The 19,472-nt window shown below is 37.0% G+C and overlaps 1 protein-coding gene across 4 annotated transcripts in view; it reads right to left on the minus strand.

Annotated features, from left to right (window-relative positions):
- Positions 1-19,472, minus strand: part of CTNNA2 (catenin alpha 2) — a 3,890,250-nt gene that overhangs the window by 1,982,298 nt on the left and 1,888,480 nt on the right. The window lies entirely within an intron of this gene.

Here is a 19,472-nt window from a genome sequence, read left to right on the forward strand (position 1 = left end):
CCAGTTTAAGTGAAAATTGACATAAATGACATCTTCACACTAAAATTATGTCACCCTCATCACTGGCTTGTCATTTTCACTGTATATGAGTAATATCAACCCTTCAGTACCTTTATAATTTTTTTTTCTTTCCTGTAGTGGTTCATACATGTTCCACGATCTTTCTGCCTGTTCCTACTTTGTTTTGTTTCAGAAATGAATATGTCTCCCCATGCAAAGATACCGTCAGTAAGGCTATATATATAGCAGCTAAAAGCTTGTTGTTGATGAAATCCGTCCATGTAGAGCTGATCCCCTTGTGCAGAGGTAAAGCGTCCATCTATGCTGCCAGTGGCGTAGATTAAGAAGCAGACCCAAGTATGCAGGAAGGGACAGCTGAGTGGATTGGATCAAGGAGTTGGCTTCACTACATCATGTGTGACTTCTGGTGTAGGTGGATGGCATAGCCCTACAGGCTTCAAGCAGAAAAAAGACTTCTAGGACATCCAAGGAGTGATGTGCAAATGCATATTTCATGTGTACTGACATCACTCTTTCCTCGTGAGGACATGACAGGCCTGTCACAGTACGATAAACCTATCTCCTGGCAGTAGCACCTTATTTAAGGTCCTACCTCCTTACCATATAAAGTAGTAGGTATAGCATTCTGATCTCCAAGGAGTCTGGAGGCCAGTTTAATGAAGGGCTATATCTAGGATCACCAAGAAGGAGCAAGCAGAGGCATTCAGAGGAGGGTGATTTGGAGGTGGCACAAACCAGAGGTCAGCAGTGGTCAGGCACAGGGCAAGGGAGGAAGTAGAAAATAAATCTTTATATCCAGAGCACAGATCCTACGTAAACAAATTCGTAAGTTGTCTCATTTTAGTCCAATGAATCTTTCTGAAACTGTAGAAAATTAAGAACAAAATAGAAGAGAAGTTGCTTGAATCTGTTTTAATAGGTCTGTGATGTATCAACTGTCAGTCATAGATAACTAACCATTTCTCCTGTTCCTGATGTCTAAGACAATGTCAGGAATGGTATATAAACTTGCTAGAACTTAATTCTAAATTCATTCAAAATCCTGAAAATTAGCTACTTTGTAAGAACTAAGAATTAAGTGTATACAAAATGCTTTTGGCAGCTTACAGTTAGCAAAATTAGTTATGCTCTCTTCCCAGTTAAAAGTTCCCTCCATACTTGTATATACTATGTCCATTCTTTTGGGTACACAACATTTATCTCATTTAACACCTGCATTATGCACTGTATACTCCTGACCCTCCTACTTTTTAAACCTTCTTGTAAATATCGGCATATATTTTTACATCTGTGCTATGTTATGTCTTTATAACTCGACACTGTAAAACTCCACTGCCAATCATGAGAGGACAGATGATCCGCTGTGGCGACCCCTAACTGGGAAAAGCCAGAAGAAGTTATGTTATGTCTTTATACTGTTCTACTTTTAATCTTACTTTACTGTTATTACTATGTATGTAAGCCAGTCTGAAGCAGCAAATGGTAAATCTAATCAATACTCTATCCTGGGAAACAAAAGTAAGAAAATGAAAGTAATTCAGTAAAAAAGGAACACTTACAGTTGTTATAGTGATAGTCTAAGGATTATGTGAACCACAATGCTATGGTTATGAATGTAGAAACACACCACCTATTTTACTGTCTAGACTGTCATATATAATAAGACACAAAACACAGTCTGGCCGAAAGCTGGACTAGAAAACAAATCAAGACAGTATGGCAATTCCCATCAAAGCCACCATTTTTGAGTATAAAATAAACACATTGGATGCCATTCAATAGCACTGTGTGCTTTTGAACTGGACTGGAATGCAGTAAACCTACATAGTAAAGCCCTTTGTGATTCATAATGAACACAATGTCTCAAGACCTTGCACACTGTCCTGCCCCACTGTCTGCACAACAAAATCATCTACCTACTGCCAGTTCAGATTATGCCTCCCCGGGATTGTACACAATTCAAAGATAGTAGACCACCTGCTTATGGCCTGGCTCCAATGGGGTAAATTATGAGATTCCATCTGCATACAGGCAGACAGTATACTGTTAGTGATTGTTTGTGGCTACAACCTCCACCCTCCCTTAATAATGTATTGCTCAGCACACACAGCTGAGCAGAATATTGGTCATAAAGATAAAAATGGTGTAACTGTTATCTCTTTTGCAAGGTATTGGCCATGCAGAGACATGTGGTACAGGCAAACCTGCTTCAACATTCATACCTGTCCTACTCCCTATACAGTGATTTTGCTCACCTCTCCTTAATGGGAGCTCTCACAGTACCAGAGCCCCTCATTACCATGGCAGAGCTGCTAGTGCTTTAACAACCGATGCAGTGGAACACACAATGATAGGGCTGATGGTACAAAAGATGATACAAACAGTGTGTCAGTGGAGCAAATGTGGACCACCAGTGTCAACAATGTTTATACTGGAAGGGACAAAACTTAGTTCAATATCAGAAGTGGACTTTGAGCAATAGTGGCTGAAAAACAGATGCCCGTGAAACAGATGAAAGTATCAAAATTGTTGCTACCAGCACTGATGGCAGGGTAGTTAGAAGCATAAAAGCAGGTGCTGGAGAGGATTTGTGCCAGGTGGAAAGAAAAGAAAAAGAGACACCAGATGCCATAAGACAGTATCAAGTCAATTCACTGACAACAATCAATCCAACTGCCATTAGCATGAATCCATTTCACTGAAAGCCACTTTCAGTGATAACATTTTTATTTCAGACAGTAAGCCTCCCAGCACTGCTCGTATGTTGGAAGGTCCCCTACCCACTGTCCTCCTGCTTCTATATGCTGACTATACAGTTGCACAACAATGAAAAAAAGAGCCCCCTCAATGATCACTAATACTGGTTTTCAGCACTGTGGATTCACACTAATGGGAGTCAGTCTAAATGCTATCAGCAAATCACAGGGATCCCCTGGGAAAATAAGGACATGAGAAATGCCTTTAAATCTTCTGGCATCAAATATCTCAAAGCAACAGCTGGCTGACCACAATCTGCAGGCAAGAGACTCCAAACTAGGCAGAGATGGGATCCTTTGGAAAAAGCATAGCGCTATACCTCTGCTATACCTCCACTATATTTGGGAGTTTAACATATTCCTGTTTTACTAATGCCTGTCAGAAAAAATCTTTGGGCAAGGATGCTCTAGAGAAGAAGGGCCTTCTACCATGGCTGGGAGGTGGGAAGTTTCTTAACAAAATAATATGAAGAATTCATTGCATTCCAAAGTAGAATTCAGAGCTTTTGGACTTCTTGTAGGCTTAGGAACTGACAAAGAAACAGTGGATGGAGCTTTTGATGGTTCTTTTTCTACGAGTGCCAATTATGGAGAAAAATGAAGGCTTATAAAGCTTTACAATGCTGTTCATCGGTCATGTAGTTAAACCCCTTATAAACTGTATAACTTTTACTGTCATGATGTGTACCCAAGCATCAAAGGCATCTAATGTGCTCATTAACAGGAGGACAGTACTGCAGCAAGAACATTTCTGGAATAAAGCAACAAATCTCTTGAGTAGTGAGGGCAAGCCAGCATCCATCACCAAAGGAATGAAGAAGTTAAACATTTCCCTCAGATATGGTCAAAAAGGGCAATAATCATAATAACTGAGAGAATGAAACAAGGGAAAAGAGCACCCACATCCTCAAAATTCACCAGTAGAAATTATGTTTTTCTAGAACAAAAGATAGCAAGGGGCCCCTTATGACTAGAACTCTGCTTTTTAATAACAAGAAAAAAGAAGTAGAGTGAGGTCGTGTGCTGCATGATGAAGAGAGAGATGAAAATCGGCCTAGGAAATTTTTGTCAACCAAGCAGTCATGGTGACTGTAACACAAGGCCTAGTAGTAACCAAAGATGGAATTTTTCTTATCAGACTCAATGTTTAAAAAAAAAATAAAAATAAAAAATAAAATAAAATAAAGCAATCAGGTCAAAATGACTATGACTGGTAAAAAGTAAATCCAGCTCTGAAGTTGTCAAAATCATATCTTTTATCAACATCCAGTGAAGTCACACCATGTCTAAACTGCTTCATTTGTTATCTATTATGTCAATTACTGCAGAAGACGACATGCACACACTAATAAAATATCAGATTGTTTCAATGGGTGATTATCACTGCATGACCATGTAAGTAGATAAGTAGTTACCAAGTGCCATTCCTACATGAAACAAACTTACAGACAATCACTTTCAGTACTACTTATCCCATTATTATGCATGGAATAGATTATAGTGTGGTGCAATGTTTGTGGAAACTAACTTTCAGCAACTCTTTTTTTTCACTGAGCTGAGACTTTTGAAAATTAACCCAAAAATCGGTTTGTAAAACGTGTGGCGGAAACAAATTCTTAACCAAAAAAAGTCTAGATGCTGAGAGATTGGGTAACCTAGCACTTTTGGTCTGCATGCTGAGAGCTTGGGTAACCTGGTACTTTTGGTCAACCTAGCACTTTTGATCTGGATGCTGAGAACTTGGGTAACCTGGTACTTTTGGTCTGGATGCTGAGAGCTTGGGTAACCTGGTACTTTTGGTCTGGTTGCTGAGAGCTTGGGTAACCTGGTACTTTTGGTCTGGATGCTGAGAGCTTGGGTAACCTGGTACTTTTGGTCTGGTTGCTGAGAGCTTGGGTAACCTGGTACTTTTGGTCTGGTTGCTGAGAGCTTGGGTAACCTGGCACTTTTGGTCTGGTTGCTGAGAGCTTGGGTAACCTGGTACTTTTGGTCTGGTTGCTGTGAGCTTGGGTAACCTGGTACTTTTGGTCTGGATGCTGAGAGCTTGGGTAACCTGGTACTTTTAGTCTGGTTGCTGAGAGCTTGGGTAACCTGGTACTTTTGGTCTGGATGCTGAAAGCTTGGGTAACCTGGTACTTTTGGTATGGATGCTGAGAGCTTGGGTAACCTGGTACTTTAGGTCTGGATGCTGAGAGCTTGGGTAACCTGGTACTTTTGGTCTGGATGCTGAGAGCTTGGGTAACCTGGTACTTTTGGTCTGGATGCTGAGAGCTTGGGTAACCTGGTACTTTTGGCCTGGTTGCTGAGAGCTTGAGTGAATGTGAACGTTTGAAAATGAAGTTGATCTGATGTATCCACATGAATCTATCATTGCTTTCCTTTTACCACCTCTCAAGCTAAATCCATAAAATCAGAGTACTAAATCTCTTACTGTAAGGCATCTGGCTGGATTGGAAAGCACACTTCTAAGACAATGATTTTGTCTGTGCCATGTAAATACATTTCATAGCAATCTTCTGCAATAGGGGGAGGTATTATTACTGAGAATGTGCAGGCTAGTGAATTTGGGTAGCTGTTTTTACAACAAACTCAAAGTTTACATGTGACAAGCATTTGAATCTAACTTGTCAGTATGCAAGAAAAAGAAAAACACACTGTTCTTTTTTTTCTCTCCTCACCCACAGACTGTATTTGTGCATACATAATTCCTCACATTCCACAGTGTCCAAAAATTCTGTAGTCCAGTATCTTGTCCCAAGTTATTAATTCTCTGTCTCAGTTAAGAATTTTGGCTACTTCTAACTTTAAAGGGATGCACATCAAAGAAATGCTGAAATGGAAGGACTGTTTTAAGAAAAGCCACAGGAAAAAAAAGCATCTCTTTTTCAAGGCAGATGCTTGCATATCTTTCAACAATAACAAAAGTGCAATCCTTACTATGTACATAACAGCTGTGTCCTACTAAGATCTCTGTGTGAAGGTCACTTCTGAATTATTTAGATATCCTGATGAACTGTCCTCACAGCACTATCAGCAAATATATATGTACTGCAGCAGAATTTGCTGGATTCCTTATGTAACACACAAAACAATATAAGGGCACCCTCTAAAGTAGGAAAATCTCCTTGTGTGTTGCAAAAAGGGCTCAGTATCCCTCAATAAAAATAACATAACTAATACATTAGACATCCAATTCCTAGCTCATTTCAATAAAAGCTATTTTTTTGTCCTGAGGACAGTAGCATAATAAATGCTAATGAATAAGAATAAATAATGACATCTGAAGTACTAGACATTGCTATATGCAGGAATGGACAAAACTTTACCACCACCTTTAACTTGTGGCGTTTCAAGCAAAGATTTTCTCAGAAAAGCAAAAAACCTCCTTAAATATTTTCAAGTATACATTCATGTTTAGGAAGAAAAAGTTAATTCTCCTGAAAGAGAAATAATCAATGCTCACAAAACATCTTTTTGTATCAGTCTTTTTAAGGTACCCATGTTGGTATATTTATGAGAGTTTTGTTTTTCATTTTCAAACCTGATTAAGGACAACTGAAAATAACCAATAACTGAGTACAGCAAAGATGCCTTTGTTACAGGAGACATGGAAATTAACCTAGTTATCTTTACTCCAGCACAGAAGTCCATGCCAAAAGCTGAATGGCTATTTTCATTCCACCTTGTACAGTATTTTCATACAAGATGGATGAGAATATACAAAACTGCATTTACTTGTGGGTATCATTCATTATCATATACCACAATAATTAAGGAATTTGCTTCACAATTTTGGAGTCTGAAACTCAATCTGATCTGTAGCCCCAATATATGTGGAATTTGTATATTTTTTCTCCATGTCTACTATTTCTCCAGAAACTCTGATTTCCGCCAACTACCCCAAAACTTACTGAAATGGCTATCATAAACCACTGCTTTTGTTTCTTGTTTGAGCCTGGTCTGTAACTGAAACTGTTTTGCATTAAGTACACACAGACACACACACTATGGCAAGTTACCTCCACAAAGAGAGCAGTCAACAGTGGAATCTCACAAGTTTTGGGACTTCTCCTTTTTGGCACCTACTTTTCTGAAGTAAAAGCCAATACCAAAGGGCTCTGGCTGACTAAGTTTGCAGATGACTGCAAATTAGGAGCAGTTATTGAATCTACAGATGACTTAGCCATCCTGCAGGTAGGCTTATCCCAAATAAATAACTGGTGCCAAAATCATGAACTGAAACTAAATGCTAAAAAATGCATTATTGTATCCTTTACGAAGTCATCTACCCCAGGGAATTACTACAATGACAATATGCCCCTAAGGAAAGTCTTATATTGGACAGCTGACAAACAAAGGGATTGTGTCTAAATCCAGGGATGTCATTGTTCCCTTTTACTCAGCCCTTATCACTCCAGTCATTGCCTTTGGCATGTAACTGTCCAAATACATGCAACAACTGGAAGGCCCACAGAGATACCTTACTAAAAGGATACAAAGACAACCATATATATCTTTTTTAAATTATGTTCATAACCTCAATGAAAATGCTCTCAATGTGCTGAGTTAATCATCAATGGCAACACTCGCCCTGAACCTATAGAAAACTTGCTGGATGATAAGTTCTGTTCAAACTTCTCCACCCATCATCACCTATCACACCCAAAGAAATACCTGCAACCATCACCTACTGGTCATTACGAGGGGGCAGGTCAAAAACACAGCCTCCGTGGGTCCCTACAACATTCCAGGATGCTTCTTAAATAACTTAAAAGGAATCTAGCAGGGCCACTTGAAACTGTCTTTAACCACAGCCTCCCCGACGGGCTTTGTCCCAGAAGAATGGAGGACTTCAACAGTCATCCCTCTACATAAGAGGGGCCCATCAACTGACCCAAGGAACTACATACCCATAAGCTTGACCAGTGTTAACTGTACAACTATGGAGAGAATTATCATAGACCTGATCAGTAATGGCATAAGAAATCGCCATACACTGGACCAGAACAAATTTGGCTTTGTCAGAGGGAGGTCTTGCCTGCTCAGTCTGGTAGACTTCTTCAAGATAGTCACCAAGGCCATGATGAGGGCTAAATGATACATACCACTTATCTTGACCTGGCCAAAGCTTTCAACACAATCATCCACTCAAGGATCATAAATAAACTTACTGCATTAGGCATAAATCTCTACATCACCACGTGGATAGCAAACTGGCTCACTGACAGGACACATATTGTCTAGATAGATAAATCCAAATCTGATAAGAAACCTTTTTAATAGTGGTGTTCCACAGGACTCAGAGCTGGGACCCCTCCTGTTTGGTATATACCTCTCTGAAGTGAAGGCCAATGTTGAGAGCCTCTGGCTCACCAAGTTCACCAACAAATGCAAGCTGGGAGTAATCATCAAATCCCTAATCAATGCTGACATCCTACAAACAGGCCTAAAAACTGACAAATTGCTGGTGCCAAACCCATGGTCTGAGACTAAATGCTAAAAAATGCATAATCATACCCTTCAGTAAATCAGATATCCCTACAAATTATAGTACTGATAGCACACCCTTAAAAGTAGACCCAGTGGTGAAAGACCTAGAAACACAAATAGATAGTAACCTAAACTTTGACCACCAGGTAGCCATGGTAGTGAGTACATTTTTCTGTGTGGCTCAACTTATACGTAAAGGCATGGCATCAAGATCAAAGGAAGTCATAGTGCCATTGCACGCAGCCTTCATCATGGTCATACCTTACCAGTACTTACACCAAATGGAGTGGACCCATTTCTCACTAAAAAAATACAAAACATAAGACATATGACTTATGCGAACTGACTAAAAGCCCTATCCCTTTACTCAATCTCATATTGATTATTGAGAGGTGACTTATGCCTGACCAATAACACATTCTCTGATCCAGCCCTGATGAAAATGCTATATATTCACATGAAAAATTATACAATGGTTACACATTCCATGGACCTGAACCTTATTTGTGACTCTAACAGAACTTGCTGGAGAGAGACATTCATATCAAAAAGGCTATCTTGGCTATGGAATAAACTTCTCATTTTCATAAAACAAACGCTGTCCCTCACACTCTTCAAAATTAATTTGGATAAATATTTGGATGGGGAACCATAAATTCAGTGCCAGGGCAGATGCAGTCTGTACAATGACTCAGGGCTCCAACACCCAAAGACCCACTACCCTGATACTACCCCATTCCATATCTGGGAATTAAGATATAATATTGTCATATTCTGGATATTATTGGCTAGGTTTGTAAAGGTTCTTGCACTTTTAGGCTAGTAATCATCTATGAACATGTCCTACATGGACATACTCAAGGTCCTGTCACCTCTCAACTGTCCCTGATCTAGACTCTGATTTTAGTTCTGTCCCTCTTAATCCATCTTAAAACTGGTGACTGCTGAAGAAAAGGTGATGAATTGCCCTTAATAAATAATGATAGTAATTCAGAGTTATAGACATTTTACGTCAGAAAATCTATATTAATCCACATTCTCTTATTCTGCAAATGTTTCAAGTTAATAGTACAAATATTTAAAAAATGTCCCTGATTGTCCCTGATTATTTGAGGATTTGTCCCTGATTCTGTTGAGATTTGTCTCTGATCGGTTGAGAGGCTGTCACTATAGTCAGTATCCTACAGACTGCTAAGAGGTGACCTGTGTCTGGCATTCAAGACATCTTCTGACCCAATACTGTTGGATTTACTGCACATTAGTAAGTGAAATATCATCAGCGATACTTGGTCTAGGCATCTACACCTCTTCTGTAACATCAACAGAACAGTTTGGAGAGGACAGGTATAGCTCGTAGAACACTCCTGCTGTGGAACAGACTCTCCTTCCATATAAAATAAAGTTCCTCTTTCTCCTTATTCAAGCACAACTTGGCTCTATGGATGGGAAACAGAAAGTTTACCCTTGGACTGCCTGCTTTACTACTAATGGACAGATGCAGCTCCTAAATGTTTTATCCCACACATAGGTCCCCTCAAATTATGTATTGTATTATCCCATTTATTCTCATCTGGGGTAACATATAATTATTGACCATGTGATGGGTAAGGCCAATCTATAACTAAACAGGATGGGTCAATTCCAGCACAAAAAGGGAAACTGGCCAGGCTTAAAATGGCTCACATGGGCCTAGTACTTACCTATGAAACTATGAACATGTACACACAAATAACAAGACAGTTAAGTTATACCAAAATACTGAGAAAGGGAAAAAGAGGATACATCAAGCAAAATGTAAAATATTAATAAGACATAATGAGATCAAAATAATAAGAAGGAGTGGGAGCAAAAGTGTTTTCTTGTCACAACAATAAAAGACAATACAAAATTTGCCTACATGAGAAAAGCTAAAGGAATGTGTAGGAATATCAAGCAAGTTAGCTGAATATGTCATAAAAGAAGGCACTTCACTGATTTAGTGCTGCCATTTCGTGATTACTTCTTTGAAATTTTAAGTAGTGTAAAATGAAGAATATGGAAAAGAGAAAAAAACATGGTGACTGAAATCATAATAAAAAGAGAACTAGACAGAGATACTTAAATAAGATAATAAACAAGAAGACACAAACCAGCGGCAGTACTACTACATCAGATGTCAAAAATCTGAGAGAGAAATGACCAGTCCCTGGTATACTTACTGAGAGAAATGAGCAGCCCCTGGTATACTTACTGAGAGGAATGAGCAGCCCCTAGTATACTTACTGAGAGAAATGACCAGTCCCTGGTATACTTAATGAGAGAAATGACCAGTCCCTGGTATACTTACTGACAGAAATGAGCAGCCCCTGGTATACTTACTGAGAGGAATGAGCAGCCCCTAGCATACTTACTGAGAGAAATGACCAGCCCCTGGTATACTTAATGAGAGAAATGATCAGTCCCTGGTATACTTACTGACAGAAATGAACAGCCCCTGGTATACTTACTGACAGGAATGACCAGCCCCTAGTATACTTACTGAGAGAAATGACCAGCCCCTGGTATACTTACTCAACACTTCTTAAATATTGCAAAAGTACAGCCGTGATACCGGTTAAAAATACACATCTGGAAGCTTGGAAAGTTGATTAGAGAAATGAAGAAGTGTACAGAGCTGCACATAGCAAATACTGTAGAACATACTCCAAGCAATAGTTGTTACCCCAAAGTTAAAATAATGTTATCATAAAATAATGGGATTCTGGGGGGAAATAGTGGTAATGCATCTTAGCCAGACATACAGTTCTTCCCTTCGCATTCCTAGCCCTAGAGAGGCCAAAGAGCACAAAGGTTCCTTTTGTGGTACCAGAAACTGTAGGGAGAGACTTAGATGACATTTTGTGTCTAGGTATAAATCATCTTACACAAAATTATATAATACTGGTACAGAATGAGTATTTCTACTGCAGAGGAACTTAGATTAAATGTTAATGCCCAATCAAAAGTCCTAATTCTTCATGACGAATAAGGGCAGCAGTCACTACACTGTAATATTCAATGAATTACTAAAAAGTAGAGCAAAGGTCAAAGCTTTAACTTCAGTGGTTACCTGCTATCCATCCCCACCTGGAGGGGTTACCTGCTATCCATCCCCACCTGGAGGGTGAAAGTCTATAATTCTAACATGGTCTGAAACTTTTCAGAATGAGCAAGTCTATACTTTCTTTGGGAAGTATTTGAGCTACGAAAATAGACAGTCAAAGGAAATAAAAAGTCTAATCTCACACCCTTACTCCATAAAACCAGTTAGTGCTATTGGCACCAGATCAATGGAGCAGTCCTTAAACTGGAAGAGTCCTCAGACTAATACTAATCCAGTAAGGAAAGCATATGGAGAGGCCCAAGACGAAGATATTGATGTGTGAGAGGCACATGAAGCATGGCCTATTCTCTAAAAAAAAACATAACGGTCTGGGACCAGATAAATGCCCTGCAGAATTCTTCAGTTGGCGCAGTCCATGCATTTTGCAGGTGATCAAAGGGTTTTATAATTAGAAAACCTTAGGGTGTCTTTTAAGTTCTGGTATCTGAGAAACTAATGGCCAATATTTTCTAATAATATTTTTTTTTAAATGGTGTGCACTGCAAGGATAAACACACTTGAAACTGATATGCTTACTCAAATGGATAGTTTAGCCATATACTTTGTTTAAAGGGGTTATAATCAATGTGATGTTAATTTTATTAAGCAGGCAATTATTAATAATAGCGATACAGAAGCCAAACCTATTTTTTCTGAGTTTCGTTCAACAGATATGAATGTTAACTTGAAGAAAAAAAAATGTAGATGTATGCTCACATATAATAGGAATACTAATGCCACTAAAAATATTATTAGAAAATATTGCCCATCAGTTTCTCAGATACCAGAACTTAAGGACACATTGAGTGATACTCCACTTTTTGGATGTAAGAGGAGTTATAATCTAAAGGATAAACTGTGCTATAAGGAGCTGCCAAAAATATTAAAAAACTCATTTAGTACTAAAACTGGTACTTATAAGTGTAATAAATGGAAAGTTTGTCCTTATATTAATACAGATAAATCTACACGACATCCAGTATCTGGCCATACATTTAACTTAGATGTTTATGGTAATTGTGATACCAAAAACTTAGTTTGCTTAGCAAGTGTGTATCATGTGAAGCCTATTATGTGGGCAAGATGAACCGCAAACTTATGGAACGGATAAGTAGTCATCTTTCAGAAATAAATAGGAAGGTTTTTATTAATGCTTTTTATAAGCATATCCGTGAAACAAGTCCTTCTCATTCCTTTAAGCTTATGATTCTTCAGGTCATATACGAGGCGTTGATTTAACTAATATGACTGAGAATAGTGAGTTAAAATGGATTTTATGCTTTAAAGCACACGTCTTTCCAGGTTTAAATGGAACCATGACAACAAAATCTGTGTTAAAAGAATTATATAATAAGTAAGTTGAATGACTTTTTAAACTTTTATACATTGAGTCATGTGATTTTAACACTTAATGAAAGTGATCATGTTACTTTAAAACAATGTTGATCATCTGATTTTTAAAGAGTATTTAAGCATGAATGTATTTATAACGGATTATGCCTGATGAAGCTGATTGCAAAAGTTTTACTAGGTTTATTAAAGAGATTTTACGCTGACCAAATTGTTTAATGGTTGAATTCTGTTCATTTGTATTGCTTTTATAAGTGATTCTACCTGGATTTATCATTTGTGGCATATGTTTTTGCTTTTTATTGGTGTTACTGCATATGCAGACATTAATGAAGAATGCAATTCATTAGAAAGTCATCTAAACTGCTTACTGCCTTTCATTAATATCCAAGTCTCTACAGTAATAAAGCAGACATAACATCAAAAAGCATTAATTTCATTTCAAAAGAATATATTCCTATGTTTCTACTACTAGAAGTCACTGAGGCTAAGGATGTGGGAGGGTCTAAAATGGGGAATGAGGGAATTCAGTCTGCTGAACTCATTTAATTAAAAAGGCAAGCAGTCATATCATGATTTAATACTTGCACAGGAAGAATTAAAGCCAGACACATATACTGCCAGTTGTTTACTTTTTATGTAGACACATCGGCCCTATATGAAATAAACTTCCCCTAACTTGAGTTTAAAATAAAAAAAAAGCATTTTGTACTTTTGAGTTTAATAGTCACAGTAGTGCAAAATTTTATGTTTGCTCCCGATGATCGTCTAGGCTGCTGTGTGGGAAAAGACATAAGAAAGGTTTTATTTTTCTTAGTAACAAATGATTAAAGGTTTCTGTAGCTAGTGTGTAAAAAATTGCATAGACACTGTAAAGGTAAAAAAATTATGTACAACTGCAACTTAATTATTTCTGATGCCTGTTATTAATGGCCGCTTCTCCGTGAAATGCTGTAGTGGCACCAGGAATAGTATAATTTTTAGTTCCGCACTTACCTAACAAATCACCCATAAAAGGCTTCCCCTTTCCCAGTGCAGATGTTGCAATGAGAGAAGAGAAGGATGCTGTGACTAGTAGGAAGTCTCTTTAGTATCAGCCAATGCAGGCACGATTTCAGACATTTCTTACTGAAACCCAACTCTTTGCAGGATATTACATACTCTGTTAATCCATTACTTGAGGTTATCAGTCCAAAAACCAGAATTTAACATTGCAGAATTTTTGTGAGCTCTGAACTTTCTTTAACATGATAGAGTTTTCTAGTAAAGGCATTCTGACTAGCCGGTGCAACTGAACAAAAGTTAGAAAAAGCAGTTTGCACATTTGGAATTCTTCATCTTTTCAGGACAAACAGTGCAAATTACGAATGTCCTGCTAAAGTTATCAGAAGAGATGCCTACCCAGCAAGGTCAACAAAAGACTATGGAAATTGCTGTCATTCAACTCAGGCACTTAACTGGTCACCTAAGATCAACAGACTCTTCAATGATTTCAACAAACCAGTTCACAAACTGCTTATGATAGTTCTCATGAATCTTGTATCTTATATCGGGAGAAATCCTGTGAAAAAAGCCATGTGTACAAGAGGGAGGAAAGGCAGCATGTGTAATAGACACAGCCCCCAAAGGAAAACGAGCCAAACAACAAAGAAACACATAAGCGTCCCTTGTCAGGAATTAATAGTGTAAGTTGTTGCAGCAGAACCTATGATTCTAAATCATCAATACCACTACAATACACAACATCTAAGATTTGAAACAAAAGTGATGTATTTTAAAGGCACATCACATTTAGTAAATTCTGAATCATTCAGTGAAAATGGAAACCCCTAGGATGAAATCATACCAATGTGCCTAAAAATTTTCAGAAGATCTAAGTAAAAGCAAAGAAATGTTGAACCAGACAGTAATTACAGCAAAAAATACAAATATCAGAGCAAGGACATATTACTGTGTGATGAGATGCTGCAATGGGGTCCATAGTTAATAGGTTCATAGGTTCACAGATTAGTACTAGGCTAACTACCCTTGTGGGCCATTGTAAGCCTAGCCAATTACCCCATGTGAGAATCAAATGCTGCATCTTGTGTCTATAAGGTAAACACCTTAATCATTATGCCAACCTCCATGACACCTGGGAAGTAACCATTATGTAAATCTTCCTGACACTTGGAAAGTAACCATGAGCTCATACAGAGAGGAACTGTTTTAGCACAATCTCCCTCTTCCTCCCCAGAGGAAAGACATACACTTAGATAATGATATAATCTGCAGCAGCACCACACACACACACACACACACACACACACACACACACACACACACACACACACACACATGCTCGCACACACACGCCCACACACGCCCACACACACACGCACACATGCCCACACACGCCCACACACACACACACACACACACACACACACACACACACACACACACACACACACACACACACACACACACACACACACACACACACACACACACACACACACACACACACACACACACATCATGGTATATGTAATTTATAGATGTAGTAAGCTACAGGAAATTAGATGCTAAGAAACACTGCATTTAAATTTTTCTTTAAAGGAAAAGTTATGGGCAGAACAAAAAAGGTTTCTCTTCACATTTTTTAATATAGTATTAATGTCCTTGCATCACTTTAACTGGTTAATATTAGCTTCTGATTTGTTCATTTACTTTTCATCTCAAGCACACAACTCTTTGGTCACTGCATACCTCCCCAAATGTATCTTCTGCTATATGTTCCTTACTAACTCATAACCCACAAAAATTAATTTGTCTCATCTCACAACTTATCTTCATTTCTATCACTCTCACTACATTTTTTCACACTTGTATCAGCCCAACCTGGGCACACAAACATCATTACCCCTCACTACTTGAGTGCTTAGCTGTTACCAATACCATCTCTGTATAAAACTTTCCTTTAAAGTTTGTGTATTTCATATCGCAATCACCTAAACTGCTCTATCAATTTTGTATAAAGGATTCATTTTAATGAATGTGTACAAGAGTGTTACCTCCAGAAACTGTCTCTGTGTATTTTTTATAAAACATTCTCTTTAATTTATGTGTAATGCACAGTGTAGCTGATTCATTGTTGAATGCTTGATATGTCTCTATGATAACCATTTAAATGATTTTGCTTTAATATGCATTTTGCACATTGTCATAATAACCTTGTATATGTAACGATGGAGCTTTTTCTCCACGGGCCTCTGCTGAAAAGAAGTTTTAATTCTCAGTCAGACTTTCCCAGTAAACAAATATAAATGAATAAATAAATAATATACTGTGGTGCACTGAAATGGCATGTTGATGGTCAGTATACTGAAGTGATTTAGTTTTTGAACAAAGGCTTCAGATTTGTCCCTGATTTTGGAGATAAGAGTTTGAGAGCTATGGTCCCACTGTCTGAAATCACACTGTCTATTTCTTCCATTGTGCCCACTTTGCTGATATGAAGTGTCAGTGTCCTGAACTAATATCTTCCCCATGTCTCTGGAGAAGGTCAGTAGATATTTTTACTAACTCATTCTGATTTGTGATAGCTGCTAGCTACTTAATACATTTTAATATAATGCTCTTACTTCATCCAAAAACAGTAGGCTGACCATATAAATCTAGTATATGGTGCCTCAACCAGGAATATCTGCAGGCTGCACTCACTTGTTCAGATCCCTCAAGTTCAAATCACCCCTTCCAGGTGCAGCAACCTTGGAGTGAGAATAATAAATTAAGTGGAAATAGAAGAGTCAATTCTCCCATACAGGGGTGGGTGCAGATGGTCTTGCCTTCTGCAAAAATAAATAAATAAATAATTTGTGTCAGAGTAGCTTGTAAAATGATAAGCTTAGTTACATGCATTATGAGAATATATGTGGATACAAGCTATTTACAATCCCCTATGTTTGAACCTTTGTCAAACAAGCTCAAATGAGCTGAGCAAATGTAGCTGATCCAATAGTTTTCAATAATAATACAAACAAGAGGAACGTCTCACGGGTTATATGTTATATAATATGCTGTTACAAATTAAAGTTAAAAAGACTCACAAAATTTATTAACAATTAAAAAAACTGAGCACTTTTATCTTGAAACATATCCTGAGACTTCTTCAAAGTTCAGATACTGCATCATGATGTTTTAAATATCATACGCAGAAAAATCACATGGCCAACAAGCAATAAAATTCTATACGAACACTGTATTGTTAAATAAAATGTTTATCTCAACATTCTTAGCTTTACTTTAACAAAATGCTTAATGTTAATAATATCATTTATGCCAGGTACTGAATAGAAATTAAGATGAATTTACTCTCTCAGTTCTTTTTTTTTCCAGTACTGTTACAAAGCTATATTCCCTATGGTCCTGCTTAACACGATCAGTGAAACAGAAGGAAAACATTGAAACTGGAATCGTTTACATTGTGGCTAGAAAAGATAGTTTCTAATGGTCAAAACCTTCTTATTCATTTGCTGTAAGAGCCTTTTAGTGGTTTTACCCACCTAGAAGGCCATGAGGCTGGTGCTAAGGGCCTAACAGATTACCATGAACGAATTACAACTGAAGTGGTCCTCACCACAAAAAGACCTGCTGTTGATAGTCAACTAATAGATGGACCTTCACATATAAAGTAACACAGTATAAATAAAAAAACACACTTTTAAGTGCCAAAACATTTTGAGGTGTTACCATAGTTCAACTCATAATAATTTTCTAATAACAATTTCAAATTAGGCCATCTTTTATGCACAAATATGGAGCCAGTCCTTAAAGTTTTTACCAATGCTATATTACCTAATGTAATATTCCAATTATCATTTAAAGTTTTCTTAATCATTCCTACATTCGTACTGTAGTGAAGAAAGTATTTCTGTAACTACCAATGACAGAATTTTATTTATGGCGAATGAAAGTATTTCTGTGACTACCAATAACAGAATTTTATTTCTAGTATTCATCTCCTAGGAAGCAATGCAGAAAATAGACTGAAATATTGTGGCTCTTTAAATTTTAATTTGATCGGATGACTGACTTAATTTCTTTCATAATTTCTCTCAATAATTAAGGTTTTTATATCTAAATGTATGAGTTGGATGTATGTTTATTAGCTGCACAATTAATGAGAGGATTAAAATTATGTTGGGATTGTCTTTATAAAATAAATCCATGGTGATCCTTAACAAAAGGGAAAAAAATACAAAATAAAATGTTTAATTTTATTAAAACAGAAAAACGTTTATGATAAATTTTTAAAAGTGATATAGATATGTGAAAACTGCAGTCCACTGGATCTTTCTCATTCTTCAATACAGGGATTGTTAAGAAATATGCTAAAGATGAATGTGCTTCCCTGGTTTTAACTATAGTATCATAAATTTCAAGCTGAAGATATTTTTTTCTAGGAGAAAATGTATATAATTGTGGAATCAGGCCATTTAGAACCGGGGTTTTGTATCTTTTATATTTTTGTTTTTTTTCATCTTTCATATCAGAAATACTAACATCTTTGTAATACTGTTAACATGACTATCTGATAAATGCTTACTGATATTACTGTTAACAAACCATATAACTACTGTTCATCTAATCAAAATATATAAAATATTTTCACCACCCATTTCAAATGTCCTGTTATGCATGCTTCTTATACACTGAGGGTACTTTTGTTTTGAAATTAGTTGACAGCTTCAGGCTAATCTTTTCAAACTGAAAAAAGCAAAAAGTACTTGAGCTAATTTATTTTTTTTCTAAAGTAACTGCAGTGCTATAGCCCAAACGTGCTGATATTTGTTCTTTAACACAAGTATCAAATCTATATATAATGACTCTCCTTTTTGCGGTCAAGCTATCACCAAATTCTATTTTCAGAAGTTTATTGCCCCGCTCTTTAATCTTGCCTTTATATCATGGACCCAATTCCGAAAGACTTGTTCTCAGCATAAGTTACTGCTTACAGTCAGAGCAGGTTGAGCAAAGGTGTTTTAGAATCTGGTCCCGTGTAAAAGCCTGTTTATGGATAAGCCTTACACTGAAGTAGGTCACTTACAATAATGGCAAGTCTTTCAGAATCAGGGAAGAATTGTATCTCTTTTGGAATATGACCAATATTATAATTTTTACCAAAAATAAAACATTTCAAACCAGAGACCAGGTTTCTCATTAAGCCTAGAAAAAGACTGATTGCATTTAAGAATCACTGTTTATAATCTCTGTTTGACTGTTTAAATAAAAAGGAATGAACCAAAAAATGACATATCATAAACATTTTAAATGTAAATGCAAATTTTGAGTCTATTTTGAAGCATGAGATGCTGCCACCCTAGATTCTTCTGATATATAATATTCTTGTTTTAATGAAAACCAAAATTAAAATCCAATGGAAGAACCAACCTGGCTTTTACTTTCCCTAAATTGTTATTTACTATATTCTTTGAATAAACATTATCTAGAGGGTAAATTCTATTTAAATGAGATTAAAATTATTTCATGCATATTATTATTATTATTATCATTATCATCAGTAAATAAAAGTTTAGCCATACAATATTTTCCATAAAACTACAACAACCATTCTTTGTCTTAAAGAGGAAGAAGCTAATATATTACAGCAAAGGAAATTCTTTACATATATATTCCGCCATTGAGCCAGTCTGTTATAAAAAATGTAACTCACACACAAAATAACCCGA

Source organism: Protopterus annectens, chromosome 2.part1 (genome assembly GCF_019279795.1).
Source record: "Protopterus annectens isolate FY-2018-M chromosome 2.part1, PAN1.0, whole genome shotgun sequence".
Taxonomy (NCBI): domain Eukaryota; kingdom Metazoa; phylum Chordata; order Ceratodontiformes; family Protopteridae; genus Protopterus; species Protopterus annectens.